At 35.7% G+C, this 14162-nt stretch overlaps 1 protein-coding gene across 1 annotated transcript in view; it reads left to right on the forward strand.

The window, feature by feature from the left end:
* The first annotated feature begins 1029 nt into the window (after nt 1-1029).
* The window catches only part of TENM1 (teneurin transmembrane protein 1), a 548864-nt gene continuing 535731 nt past the window's right edge, over nt 1030-14162 (forward strand). Inside the window, exon 1 of the mRNA XM_051792682.1 lies at nt 1030-1135. The gene's annotated coding sequence lies outside the window, so the exon portion shown is untranslated. The remainder of the gene's footprint in view (nt 1136-14162) is intronic.

The following is a 14162-nucleotide window of genomic DNA, read 5'->3' on the forward strand; positions in this document are numbered from 1 at the left end:
AAATGAGGGTCTGCAATATTTCCTTAAAATTCAAAAAATTATAAGTCTAAACATTATTATCTGTCTTGAAATTATTAAGTATCTCGTTATGCATTTACCCTGTAGTGTATTTGTAAAAGCACTTTATATAAATCATGTAAATACAATGTCATGATAAAATATGATTTCAAAGATAAACTGGCCTTAAATGTTAATAGTTTAGGTAAGCCTAGTCAGTCAAACACTGTCTTTAAGGCAATGTTGCTCTTTTTATGAAGCTCAAGGCAGAGCTCTAGGAGAAGAAATGCATTTAAGAACATAATAACATGTATAAAACCATCAAACACATACCTTACATTATAAAACAGCATAAAACCCAAAAGGTATTTTTAAATCCTCTTGCTCAGGGATTTCTGAATGTAATTCCATACATTCTCATCAGGATAAAAATATACTCTGTGGATTACTCTAATTAAGACATATTAGATACAGCTTAAATCTATTTTGCAAAGACATTTACTTTTAATAAATATCAACATTAAGTTTCCAGATAGGTTTTTTGTCTAGAATCTAATAAATCCAGCTTGATAAGCTTGGTTCAGCAGCCTGGTAATTTTCTTTTTTTATGTCCTTTATTTTCCTGTAAGTTCTGTTTTTGAAATATTCAGGTAGCAGACTAGAGGAGATAAGGGCCAAATATTGAACAGCTGTAGGGAAATTAGAAAAAATCAGTAAAAGTGGCCAAGATATCATAATTTAGATGCCCCACTGCAGCAGGAAATGTTCTTTACTTCAGTTTAATGCTGACGCTTTTGTTATGAATACTTATTCCTTCGTTGGGGAAGGCTCAGTACATAATATTACTTTTATTTTTTTAGGCTGCTTGAACAGGAGCAGCACAATTAGTGATGATTGCTGAACCCCAGCACCTGTGTCTGACCTCAGGCACCAGAAGTTAATTGCTCAGGGCTGTGCACAAGTGAGGCAGAGCTGCTGGGTGAAGCAGTTGCTCCGAGTAAACCAACATCCACCATCCACCCTGCCAGTGCTCCGGGAATTGGGATTCCTGTGGCTGTGTCAGCCAAGTGACCCTTGGTGGCTGGGGCAGGTCCAGCTCTCATGCCCTGAGTCTGCTCCTTGGGATAACAGCAGCTCGGTGAGTGGGGGCAATGGGGGGAGGGGGGGGTCCAAAACTAAACCACTGCTGTTGAGGTGCTCTCAGAACTGTTTGTGCTCTTTGGTCCCACCCCAGCCAGAAGGTTTCTGTTCTGAAAGCGAAGTTAAACCCTTTCTATCTTCAGTGATTGATGTTTCATGTGGACAGAGAAAACTGCTTTTTGCAGATTTGAGGTGCTGGAATTTAGGTTTTGTGAAAAAATTAGTTTTCTGGCTTGTTTTATTGAATTTCTAATTCCATTTAAACTAGGAGTGAGAGATATTTTTGGGGCACTTTCTTGTGATGGCTTTGCTTCTAAGGTTAAGAAATGCATTAGAAATGTAGATCAATTAGAAAGAACTATCTTGAGGGAGTGGATTTGATTCTACAGGTGAGTAAATAAAATGGAGGAAATTACAGCTTGTCTTTCTTGCCTGTGTTTAAAGTTGTTCTGTAACAGAAATTCATCCCTTCCTGGTCTATGTGTGTTTTCCTTCTCATCTTATTTTTCTAAGGCAATGTAATCTGAATGGTTCAGCATATTTAAGCTTTCAGTTAATACATTTTAAGCTTTGAGATTCAAGTTACCCCTAATCTAGAAGCCAAAACCTTACAATGACCTGCTGGAGTGCAGCAATAGTATAACTTACTATAACATATTTCTATAGAGAAACAAAAACTTTCACCTGCCATCTACTGGAAAAAATCTGAAAAACTATAACATGTGAACCTCCTAACTAGGGACTACACCTGTTTTCTGCCTGCTAGTAATATAGTAATTTTTAGTGCTAGTTCTATATAAAAGGATTTTAGTTACATTGCTGAATTCCTTACTGTGTATGACACAGGAAGAAGAATTTTTTTGGTCTTTTTTTTTGGTCTCTTCTTGCTGCAGTATCAGTAGGGTAAAAGATTTTGTCATCTTGTCAACATTTAAGTTGTTGACTGCAAAATAATTTAAGACAGGAAAAGTTTGGTTATAACAAAATAACCTTAGCATCAATATACTAAAGAGAAATAATTCTGGTTTTGGTGGATTTATTTTGATGCTATTTATGTGTGTGGAGAGAAATAAAATGTTTCTATTCATTTTCTGTTGCTAACTTCATTTTAGGTGAAAAATTGCACTTAAAACTGGCAAATTTTTACTGCTGCTTCTGTGTAGTAAAGTTCTAAGTGTGCATTTCAGTAAGAAACAAGTAGCTACCAGCTTTTATTTGTGACAGTCCCACAGCAGGCACAACAGATCTGTGTGCATTTGAGCTGGGTTCTCTTTGGGTACTTTTGCTAATAAATGTTACAGTTAAAGAAGCAATTCTACTTTCCTGTTGGACAAGTGTAAACAAGTAATAAAGTGGTGAGATTAACTTTCATGTTTTTGCTTGAATTGGTAGCTCTGACAACTTTGAAAATAAAAGTCCTTTTAGTACAAACTGAATAAATATGGTCTGAATATCTTGGAGATAACAAATGTGAATCAACTGTAATTTTTGCACTCATTTCAGTATGCCAGCCACTTCATAGTATGAAATAACTACAGTGGTAGCTTTTAATTAGGATTTATCTATAATCAGGGTTAATAAGCAACATGGAATTTATGGTGTGTTAACTACCCACATTAATTTGCTATGTGAAAATATCTGAAGCTGATTAGTTATCTCTTATAAAGACTTTCCTTTTAGGCACTAGGATTGTCCACATGGGAGCTCAGAGGGAATACCAAATTCATGGGAGATACACACTTAAGCTACCAAATAGCCTTTAGAAAAGCAATTCTCCCTTGAAGCTTTGAGCCTTCAGAACATGTTTCTACTGAGCTATTCCATCTCCTCTGAGAGATGGAAATGTCCACAGTCTCTATTGATCTGAATGTTTGTGTAAAGGTTTTATTCTTTAAGGTGGTGGAAGTTGAATATTAAAAAGTTGGGGATTTTTTTCCCTGCTCCTAAAGTATTGTTCTAATACCCAAGGGATTCATTTTGGAGGATATAATAGATCTTAAGCTTGTTAGTCTGCACTATTTATTAAACCATTTTCAAGTTGTTCAACAAATAAATGATGATGTTTTTAAATACCATCAGGAGTCAATGAAATCTTTCAGACTCAGGAAATTATATAACTTCTAAACATGCTTTGTTCTGATTTCTCCAAAATAGAATTGAGGTATCTGTGCACCTTTTGAAGATACAGGTTAATTATCCAGGATTAGCCCCAGTTATATTATGAATAGTTTAACTTTTCTTGCAGTGTAATTCATTATTTCAAATAGCCTCACATCAATCATTGCAAACCATTAACAGGAAAACAAACATAAAAACCCCTAAAGCCTGCAAACAAAAACGAGGGATAGGAAACGTAACACCATATTAATCCAGCAGATTTATAGAGGCAAACAACACCTGAGTTAGGAAAAAGGTTTGTGTTTGTATCTCTCCCAAAACAAGGAAAACTTAATGGAAATGGAAGTTTGTCGAATCTCTTCTTCTCCTCCTTCAACCTAATATAGTCTGTAACATTGATACAGGAAATTATTAATCTAAATATTTGGCTTTTTCAAAGATTAATGTCTTGTATCTGAAAGGGATTATCCATCTAATTTTATTTTAATTGGCTTTAATCATCAGGATCACTTCAGGTTGCAAGTGAACTGTATTGTGTAAGAGTTTCTTCCTCACAGTGAACTCACATATTTAGGAAATGTTTCAAGGAGACTTGCTGCTGCTTAAACTGTTGTTACACTTCTGTTTCCTCCTTCAGGCCCATTAAACAGCCATTAATTTGTGACACTGATTCACAGCCAATATCTTGCAATGGATTTTTCTCATTAAATATAGTAGCTTTAAAAATGAAACATGGAAATGCTATAATGTGTTTTTCGCTAAACTCTTTTGTTGTCTGTCTGAGCATGTTGGTGTTATGCATTTAAATAATTAATTTTCTTTTTCAAGATCTAGTGATGATATTCTTTGGAGCCGATATTTCCACAGGAAAATTCAATTATTTTTGTAGCTCTGGAAGGTGTGGGGTGCATAATAACTTTGATAATTAGCCTAGTGTTTGGCAGTATATTGAAAGTGATGTTTAAGGATTACAATTCAATTGTTTTTCTTTGAAGTCTGTATTTGCAATCTTATAGCTGATTGGCATTTTTTGGTTTAGCAGGTTTTTGTTTCACTAGAGATCCTGAAGGCTCTTAAATATAAGGCCAGTTTTCCTTAATTGGACAAAATATGATATATTCCTGATTTTGCTCAAATAATTAATGCATGCGCCTAGTGTATATGCTAAATAGCGTAATTATAATATTAAATAAATATTTAGCACTGAACATAGGACTAAAAACTAGGTTTTACCTTTATGCAGATATCTGCTGGATCTGGGAGTAAAGATGATTAAATATATCAATGAGGGATTTATTATCTAAAACTACTAGGGCTGTGAAGAAAGGGGAATATTAAGAGCAGCTGCTGTTTCAAACCAGTATTAAGTGTAAAGATATGTTTGGGGAGCTGGGGTTAAGTGTGAAATATAAGAAAATTTGCTAATATATTGTTAAGTAATGGGATTGTCATATTTCTTCATGACATACTGTATTCTACTACTGAAATAATGGAAAATAGAGAGGCCTTGTCATCTAAATAGGGTGCAACATTTCCTTTGAATGTACAATAGTAGGATCTTGGTAAAACCAACAGTCTGGCATTTCCTGAAATGTCTTATGATTATAATGGACAAGAGTTAATATCCTTCAACAGTCACTGTAACTGATTATTGTGTCAGAGTGTTTCTGTTAACAGAAATAAGTTGTGCCATGCTGATACCTCCTCAGTTATTTGAGGAAGGTGCTCTCCCTCCTCTCCCTAATCTCAAGCATGCTCTATCCCCACCTGTTTTCAAAAGCTTGAGAAAAGTCCTAGTTCAGAAGCATCACAATTTCTTTTCTGTTCCTGGCTCTTTTCTATTCTTTGGACAATGCTCTCAGAAACATGGTGTGATTCTTGAGCCTGTCCTGTACAGGGCCAGGAGTTGGACTTTGATGATCCTAGTCCCTTTCAACTTAGGATATTCTATGATTCTATGGTTCTATAATCTTAAAAGTCTCATTATATAAAATAACTATCAGTGGAATCTCAGCAGGGAAGGGCATTAATAGGGCTCCCTGGAAGGAGCCCTCCAAGATATTGTTAAACTTCTTGATAGTTGATCCACCTCTCATCTTTACCATATGATTTTCTGTCTGTGTCTGTAAATAAAAATCCTCAGGAGAGGCTGTTGACGATGGCTGCGAGGAATAAGAGGCAGAATGTGCTTAAGCTTTGTTGTTTCTCCTGAATTTTGTAATATGAACTGATTTTTGGAAGAAGCAATAATAAATGGATGTTCATCTTGGAAGTGAATATCCAAGTAGGAGGCCAAAGGTTCTCTGTAGCACCTTGTAGATCAGAGTTTCAGTTGGATGTATTTTACTTCAGCCATTCTTTAAGATTAGGTTAACCTGCAGAGATTTTAGCTGATGTGTAACATGAATTTAATATCTTGGTGAATTGTAATTCCTCTATATTTGTACTGGATTCTTTGCAGAAGAGAGCAAGAGAAGTTTAATTGTTCTGCTGAGTTGCCTGCAAGACACAGTTAATGGCTAAGCAAACATTTTATTTTTACATCTGTTCATACCTTTCTTGAGATAATCATTTCCATAGATTTTTCCCAAATGTCATCTTTCTAGGAGGAAAAGATAACTTTTTACCTTAATCACCCCTCAATCTTTAGAAAACTCCTTTGGAGAAACATTCACAGTACTCTTCATTCACAGAAATTAGTGACCTAACACTTCAATTCTCAATGGTGCTCTTGGGCATAGGAAACCATTTATGTATTTACTTTCATGTTCAAGTAAAATAACTCATTTTTAGCCTCACTGGGACAGTCTAAATACTCCTTATTTCATTAGAAAATGACTGTTCTCAACATGTTAAGGAACATGTTACTGACAATTATAGATAACATATATCCCCTTCAGTGAGAGAATAGTAAATGTAATTAAAAACACATTATAAAAAATGATGTCAGAAATAATACTTGTTTGCTTTTTCTAGCTGTTTGCTATTATACTCTGTTTGGCAATTTAGCATTTTCTTATTCTTATTTCTAAAATGTATCATTTTTTTTTCCTAAAGAAAAAAACCCCATGTTTTGTTCTTATTTGTCCTTTGAAATTTTTCTTTGAGATTTCTTATTTGCATGAATAAGGCAGAGATTCAATTCCAAAAATTACAGATGTTAATATCTTTTTGCTCGGCAAAAAACCCCAAACAACCCAAAACATAGAAAACAGAAGCCAGAAGCTTGACCAACGCTTTTATTCAATATTGTTACAGAACTGCTGAAGTTAAAAATGGCATCTGACATATCCAATAATAGCACATGTTCTGATTAGTCACTTATCTGAATGCTTCTTTTGGTTTTGCTCTCAAATAAGTGAGTGGAATTGAAGAATTTTTTTTTCTCTTTTTTACTGAGGAAAATAGAACAAATAAACAGAAGCTTGTGATTTTCCCACTGGAATCTTAGTTCAAGAAGATCAGTGTGGTTTACAAGATACTAAACTTGTTTCAGCAGATATTTTTCTCCCATAACTGCTCAGGTAATGTTACTGCAAGTTCATGCTTAGAAATATCACATCAACAAGACTCCCTATATCCTTATGAGATAGATCTACTTTATTTCTTTCATTTTACAAACAGTGAAGTTGGAAACAGAGTGTAATTGTTTTGCTGAGGTCAGTGTAGAGCCAGTGAGGAATCAGGCTTGGAATATAATTCAGGTGAAAACAATTAAGATCCACGACAGCCTTTCCATGAATTGTGTGTGGCCAGAATATCACACCAGGAGCATTGGCTTCCACTTACCCCCCTGATCAGTGGGCAAGGACAGATGTTCAGGAGACCAATTGCCTTGGCAACTGGGGAAGTGGGAGGGATGGGGTGAGGAAATGTGATTTCATTACTATTCCTACAGTGTTGTGAGAAGAACTTGCATTTGCTAGTGTCAAATTAAGGCATTTCTCCACCTCTGAAATAAAATGGGCAAAGGATATTTGAAAAGAACCAGTTATATGCAATTTATTAGTGCAAGTCAAAACTGCCTCTTCCTAATTTGTCTTTTTCCTCTGACATTAATGTATAGCCTATGCAGATTCAAACTTTCTTGCAATTCAGGTAACTTCTGCAATGGAAGAATAAGCCTCTTAACAAGATTGAATTTGCTATTGTGCAAGTTACAAGCTGAATAAACAGAGATTGGGCAAGTTTCTGTTCATTCATGGGCCTCCTTTAAAAAACAAATACCACTTTAATATAAATGGAAATGAGGGCAACGTTAGTGTGGACATAAGTCTTGATCTATTGTAATCTAATAATGAAAGCCACACTGTTCAGAGCCTAGATAAATGCAATAAAGTCATAGGGTGGCCTTGGGTTTTTTTAATAAGCATGTGAATCATTACTTTTAACTTAGATTTTTATCCTTTTATTTGCTCACTGTGATTTTGGAAAAAGCTATTATTTTTGGAAAAGCAGGTATTTTTCTCAAAAGAAAAGCACATCACCCCACTATATGTGATGTATAATTGTCTTTGGTAAAAGATAAAAATAATGTGGCAAGATATTTGAAAAGAAAGTTTCCTGGTTGACTTCATAGACTTTAATATTTATATAACCTTTAAGCAGTCAAGAGACTATGCCTAATGACAGTCAACTAACAGCTTGACCTTTAGTGGATGGGAGAATGGTAACACACTTACAGGAGTTTCATTTCAACAGCAACCTAATGTTGAATTTCTTTGGGCTATTAATGTACAGTGAGCACACTGAAATTTGTCCTGTACCTGGAAACATATTCTTTCCATTAAATCAGTCCTGCACAGCTACAGAATAGAGGGCTTAAAAGCAATCACCTTAAGATTTGTGAATTCTATTTTGATGATCTTGCTCCTAATTAAATGTGAAGTATCCTAATTTTAAAAAACATTAAAAGGGGTACGTATGCAAATTGGCTGTTACCATATCCAAAACCTTTATGTTAATCAGCAGTTTGATAACTTGTATGTTTATGCAAAGACTAAACACTGTGTCATTTTCTTCCTGCCTTTTTAGAGGAATTAATCATACTGTCATAGAAGTTTGAAATAATTATAGAAGTGAGCTTGAAAGATTAAGATTAAATACTTTCAAAATATTTAACTGAGTTGTTTTTCTCCAATGTACACCAGAAGGACAAATAATCTTTGAATGTCACTGGGTCCTTCATGATTGTTTGAAACTTAGTAAAGTTATTATTTCCAGTATGAAGTTAGTTTTAGATAGCTATCTCTAGTTCAGGACAGTAATGCATAGGCACATATCAAGATCTTTGCAGTTTAGTTTATCAAAGTGTTGATAATGTGGTTGTGAAGCGTAACAGACAGATACAGAAACCATTTGCACATTTTGTGTTGGTGTTTAGTTATTTTGTTGTTGTTTTGGTTACTTTTTTTGCACACAATCTGAGCGAAGGTCCTCTCTTGAGTTACAGTTACAGTGTAAAAAGTCCTTAGCTAATATTCTTGTTCAAGATGACATAGGCAGTTCCCCTAGGAACAGAAAGACCTTTCAAGGATTCACACTTAAATGCAATGTCAAAATAAATTAGTGAAAATGAAATATGGCATGAATGCTGATGCAGCAGTGGTATTCAGAACAAAAAATACAGCCTTGTTACACTGACACCTCAAGTGTTGTTCCAGCCTTCCTGGACGTGGTTACAGCACAGCAGTACAGAGCAGGTCAGGCACTTTGCAGAGAAAGCCTAAAAGGTCTGAAACTCTCTCTGCTTTGGAGGGAAGAAAAGCTGAGAGCATTATGGGGTAGAAATTCACAAAACTACAGAGGTGTTTGGTAAGCTGAAGACAGAACAGTTGTTGTCTCCTGTAGAAGAACTCGAGATACTCAGTGATGCTACAGGAGAACAGCATAAAGGAGATGGAGAGGGGATAAGGTTTTTTCAGTGATAGGTAGGGTTAGTTGCTGTTCCAGGAGGCTGTGGAGGCAGACAACATCAGCAAGTTCAAAAACCAAACTCAGTTTATGGACTGGATTCCAGGGGTTAATCCTGCTGGTCCTTTCCTATTCTTTGTATCCAAGACAAACTCCTGGGCTAGATAGACAAATGCTCTAACTCAGAGTATTATTCCTGCATATGTGACAATGCAAGTAAATAAGAGGTTTCTTGCTATGCAGTAGAACTTCTAATTCAATTCAATGGCTATAGTAACTTTAGATTAAGGCACTGAAACAAAAACTTCAACTGATTCATGAAAAAAACCTGTTGGACAACTAATTTTTGAATGGACAGCACTTTCAATCTTGAGGCTTATAACTATTCTAAGGGAAACTACTCCCTATTGAATTTAAGTGACTGGAGTAGCTTTATAATACATCACACATTCTCTAGCTTTCCTTCTGGGGAATAAAATGTCATGAAGAGGACAGAATCACATAATCCTCAGAAACTGTGGATTTCCAAGTTAGAGAATAAGCCTCTTATGTAACCAGGGACCCCTAGGAATAGAATGTTGGCTCTTTAATGTCATGTCTTCTGTTGAGAAGTACATCCACATCCTCTGAGAAAGCACATTTGTGGTTCTGGGGGAGGGTGGGGAATACAAGCTAAGCCATACAGCTGGCTTATTTTGGAATTGTCAGCAGTGTCTGTAGGTACCTCAAGCCTCTTCTTGCTTTCACAAGCTAAATATTAGCTGAAGGTTGTCTGGATAGAAGCAGGCTGAATGTACAGTGTTTCAGTATTTCTTTTTTTAATTCAAAATTCTGCTTTCTCAGGGTGCATTTGGTTTTCACGTAAACCTTTGCAGGAAGCATTTTGAGCAGCCTGTAGGAAAGGCATCACTGAGTGAGCTGCAATGGGTCAAAGCTGGCTTCATAAAGATGCTCTGACACTTTAGCATGAGTAATTTTAAGAAAATAAATGCTTCAAATAGTTTCTTTTGTTACTTTCTTTCATGCTGCAGAGTTAGTGTAATTTTAAATGCTTAATTAATCAAAAAGCCAGAAGACATTGCAATTGGCATTTCATTACTTTGGCTTGCACTTGCAGGCTTCCAACACACAGCTAATATGCAAGCCCTTGAGGGACTAATGAATAATTATATGAATATTTACTAGGAACAAGAGCAAGGATTGTTGCCATCATAATCCTGGTTGAGATCCTTCAATTCACATGGGCTGATCCTGCTGTCTTCAGTGAAATTATGTCCTAAATACATGTATTATATGTAAAGACAGAGCCAGTAGAGGGCATATATCTACATGTACTTATGTCCTTTAGAATGCTTTATAAAACTTACCAAAAAGAAAAACCCAAAAGAAAAGCTGTTGAAATGTACAGGTCATTCTGAAAATCCTGTTGAGATTTATATGCATTTTTAAACAATTAATGGTTATGAAAAACCTTGACCCAAAGCACAAGATGACAAAATTCTGAGGTCAGGAGCATATCGGGTCATTTGTCTGTGAAGTGCCAGGGATGTTCCTGCTGCTGGACAAATAAGAAGGAAAATGATGAATAAGCTGCACAGCCAGAGTTCCTGAGAGCTGACATGGCTTTAACACATAGAAAAATATTGAAAAACTGAGCTTCTTCATTCGTGCAAAGTACAGCACAAATCACTGTCAGAACCAAAGCCCATGCACTTAGCCTGCTTCTCCCACTACCTCATAAATCTCTATGCACAGCTTAAATGCATACAGTGCAGAAGTTCAGCACCAAAAATATTATGAAAGTTGCTTATTACTTTTTCACGTGTTAGTTTAATTTTTGGACGTTTTTAATTTATAGGGTTTTTAATTCGTTACTATATTAATACCTACATACCTTCAATTAGCCTTTGAAGACTCATCAACAGCTGTAATTGTAGTCCAAGATTAAAATCCCATGTTTCCCTGTGGGAAAATGCAGCTAGAGCTCCTTAAACTTCTTCCATTGCTTACACATGCCTGGAGGATAGCTAGTCACATATTTCTAGTGCACTCCTTCTCTGTCTGTGGACCTGAACACATCTGTTGCCTTCCATGCTCTTCATTACAGCAATGAGATCTGACTCCTGCAGTCAAGCACTTGGTTTTAAACTCCTCCTCAATATGCTTATTAAAATGAACTAGAGGTTAGTTCATTTTAAAGGCCTGAAGAAGGATTATTAAGGAGCTGATTAAGTCAATTAGGCTGCTTTGGGAATCCTTTTTGCTGTGTTGTTGTTAGCCAAGAACCTTAATAGGACAATTAGGATTAATTAAAATCAGCCTGATTGATTAGGATATATAAACCTGCACGTGAGCTGTAGTTGTGTGGTTGTGCTTGTGCAGTCTGCAAAGGGGAGGGAGTGGATGCTGAGGTTTGTGTTTCTGAAAATATTATCTGTATGCACATATGAATGGGTTGCTTTGAGGAGGCAATTGGTTTTGATAATGATGATTCCACATCAGCAAAATTAAGTTTACTGCATCTCTCTATTGGGATTAACAGGACATGAGACTGAGCAAAACAAACATTAAATGGATTTTGCTGTATATATGTGTAAAATAACATGGTAGGTGGGGAAATCAATCCTAATTTTGCCTGTAGAATAATGTGACAAACTCACCATTATGACTCAGGACCAAGGAGCAATGACAGCTCAAGAAAAATGGTAAGGTGAGGGAGGAGGGCACTAAAACCAGGCATTCTGTACTGCTATTTTAGAGCCTCTCTCTTTCAGTGGGTGTAAACTTCCAAGGTAGGTGTCTGAGTTGTCATCAGAAATCAGTTTTTGCATGTGGAATGAACACAGACAGGGTTCATGTCTTCTGCATGGTTTTAAATGGATGATGTCCAAGAAAATTTGAACTCTTCTGTAATGGCTGTTTTAAACTGTGCCAACACCACAGTTAATAGAATCAGCCATATGCTCACACAACCCCGGGATCTTAATTTTTTCTCTGTAATACAGTTTGTATTCAGACATGTGATGGGAAAGAATGCAATGGGAATGACCTCCATCCCCTGGGGAAGGTAGAAGGGTGATAAGTCCCTTGCTCTTTCAAGGATCAAGCAAGATCCCCCTTCATTTAAAGCATGGCTCTGCTCTTGCCTTCTCTTCATGTGTCAATTCATTTTTGATTACTTCTGGAAATCTTTAATATCTGATGTTTTGTCTCTTTGAAATGGCTTTCTTCTAAAGGAAACTGATCTATTGTGGGAAAGGTTATCCAAGGAATATGACTTCAAGCTTCCTCTGTTTTATTGCCAATGAGCATAAGTAGCTCCACTGTTTCTTCTGTTTCTTTATCCAACAATTTTTTTTCAGACATTTTCTATGTAGGAAAACATACAGAGTCTTCACCAGACATCAGCAAGGCTTTAATCAGCAATAACATTTTTTGCTTTAAGCAGTTGGATCCTAGGTAAGAGTTGTCACTCAAAATTTCTTCCTTGGAGTGCTTCAAAAGAGGTTGTTATTTTTTAATGATGGAGAAAATTAACTAACCTTTCAAAACAATACTTATAAACATCTCTTCACTCACTGCACTGCTGAACTAGTGCATGTCTAGGTAGGTGTGCTGTCTCAGGTCTTGTTATTCCTCTTACTGGTAGGATCCATTTCCAAAACTACATATTCCACCTTATTAAGGAATACCTTCAAATATGATCGTGGATGTCATTCCAAAGCAGAATCATCTTTTCACTTTACTATTTGAAAATGTTAAGGTTCTTTACTTTTATCTCATGTGTTAAGAAATACAAGAATAATCCTTGATTTCAAGAAATAGCGTTTAGCAAAATTTGGTGTTTAACTAAATAGCATATTATCCTGTGATATGTACTAACTGAAGTGATCTACACAGTCCTGGGGTGTCTCCTTATCTGCTCTTAAAGACACTGATAGGTAAGGAGAAAGGGATAAGCAAGAGATAACGATGTCACTGAAAACAATCTCACTCTTTTTATCCTGAAAAATATTTGTCAGGGGCTAATACTCACTAAGATGCAGTAAGACTATCCTAGTTCCATAATCGAAGAAGGCAAAAGTAATCATCCATAAGATGATTTTTTTAAAAAAAATTATATTAGAATAAATCATAGTAGAATCCTCATGACAGAAAGATATTAAGAAGATACTTGATGTCATCTATTTTTATTTTTCTGCTCTCTAAAATCTCATGCTATTCTGAGAAGTTCCTGTATATTGTCATGAGATGCCTGAAAAGTCATAAATTCCTTTCGGGGATTGTAACTGTGGTCATCTCTGGCAATAAGTAAGCTTTTTTAGGTCTTTCTAAACTTAAGTAAATCCAAATAACAATATATAAAAAGCCTAAGAAGCCATATGTATGTGGTATCACACACCCAGTTTTCATTACTGATGCACAAAAAGATTATGGAAAGCTTTAGTACTTATTTTCTTTTTTCTTTTTATTTTTTTTTTTTGGTTTTGTTTTGTTGGGTTTTTTTGTGTGTGTGTGTTTTGTTTTTTTTTTTTAGTTTTTTATTGTTTAACAAGCTACCTGTCACTTTCAGGACTTTTTTTACTCTTAAACATCTTCCCCCAGCTTTTAGAACAAATGATATCTGCCCTAAAAGCTGAAGTATTATAAATACAAATTTACATAATATAATACAAATTAATAACTTAAAATTCCCTGTTTTCACCGATAGGTGGTGGTGCTAGCTGGTTCTTTATGTGTTGCTTCTTTAAACTTCAGAGCAGCTAATCATAAAAACATCTACATATTTCTAGTATCAAAACAATAAACATAGGTAATTCAAGGTGCTTGGAACCAGGCTACCATGTCTGCAAGGGGAAATGTAAACCCTGTGAAAAGATAAACAGCATTACAATGCTGGAGGAAGGTACAGAAAACAGTATGCAATCTAGATCTCCAGACTGCTTGGAAAACAAGCTCCCTCCAGTTTTAGTTGCTGCTGCAATGTCTTCCCT

The sequence above is a fragment of the Manacus candei genome, unplaced genomic scaffold, assembly GCF_025592945.1.
Source record: "Manacus candei isolate 608988 ecotype Guabito, Panama unplaced genomic scaffold, ASM2559294v1 h1tg000003l, whole genome shotgun sequence".
Classification (NCBI taxonomy): domain Eukaryota; kingdom Metazoa; phylum Chordata; class Aves; order Passeriformes; family Pipridae; genus Manacus; species Manacus candei.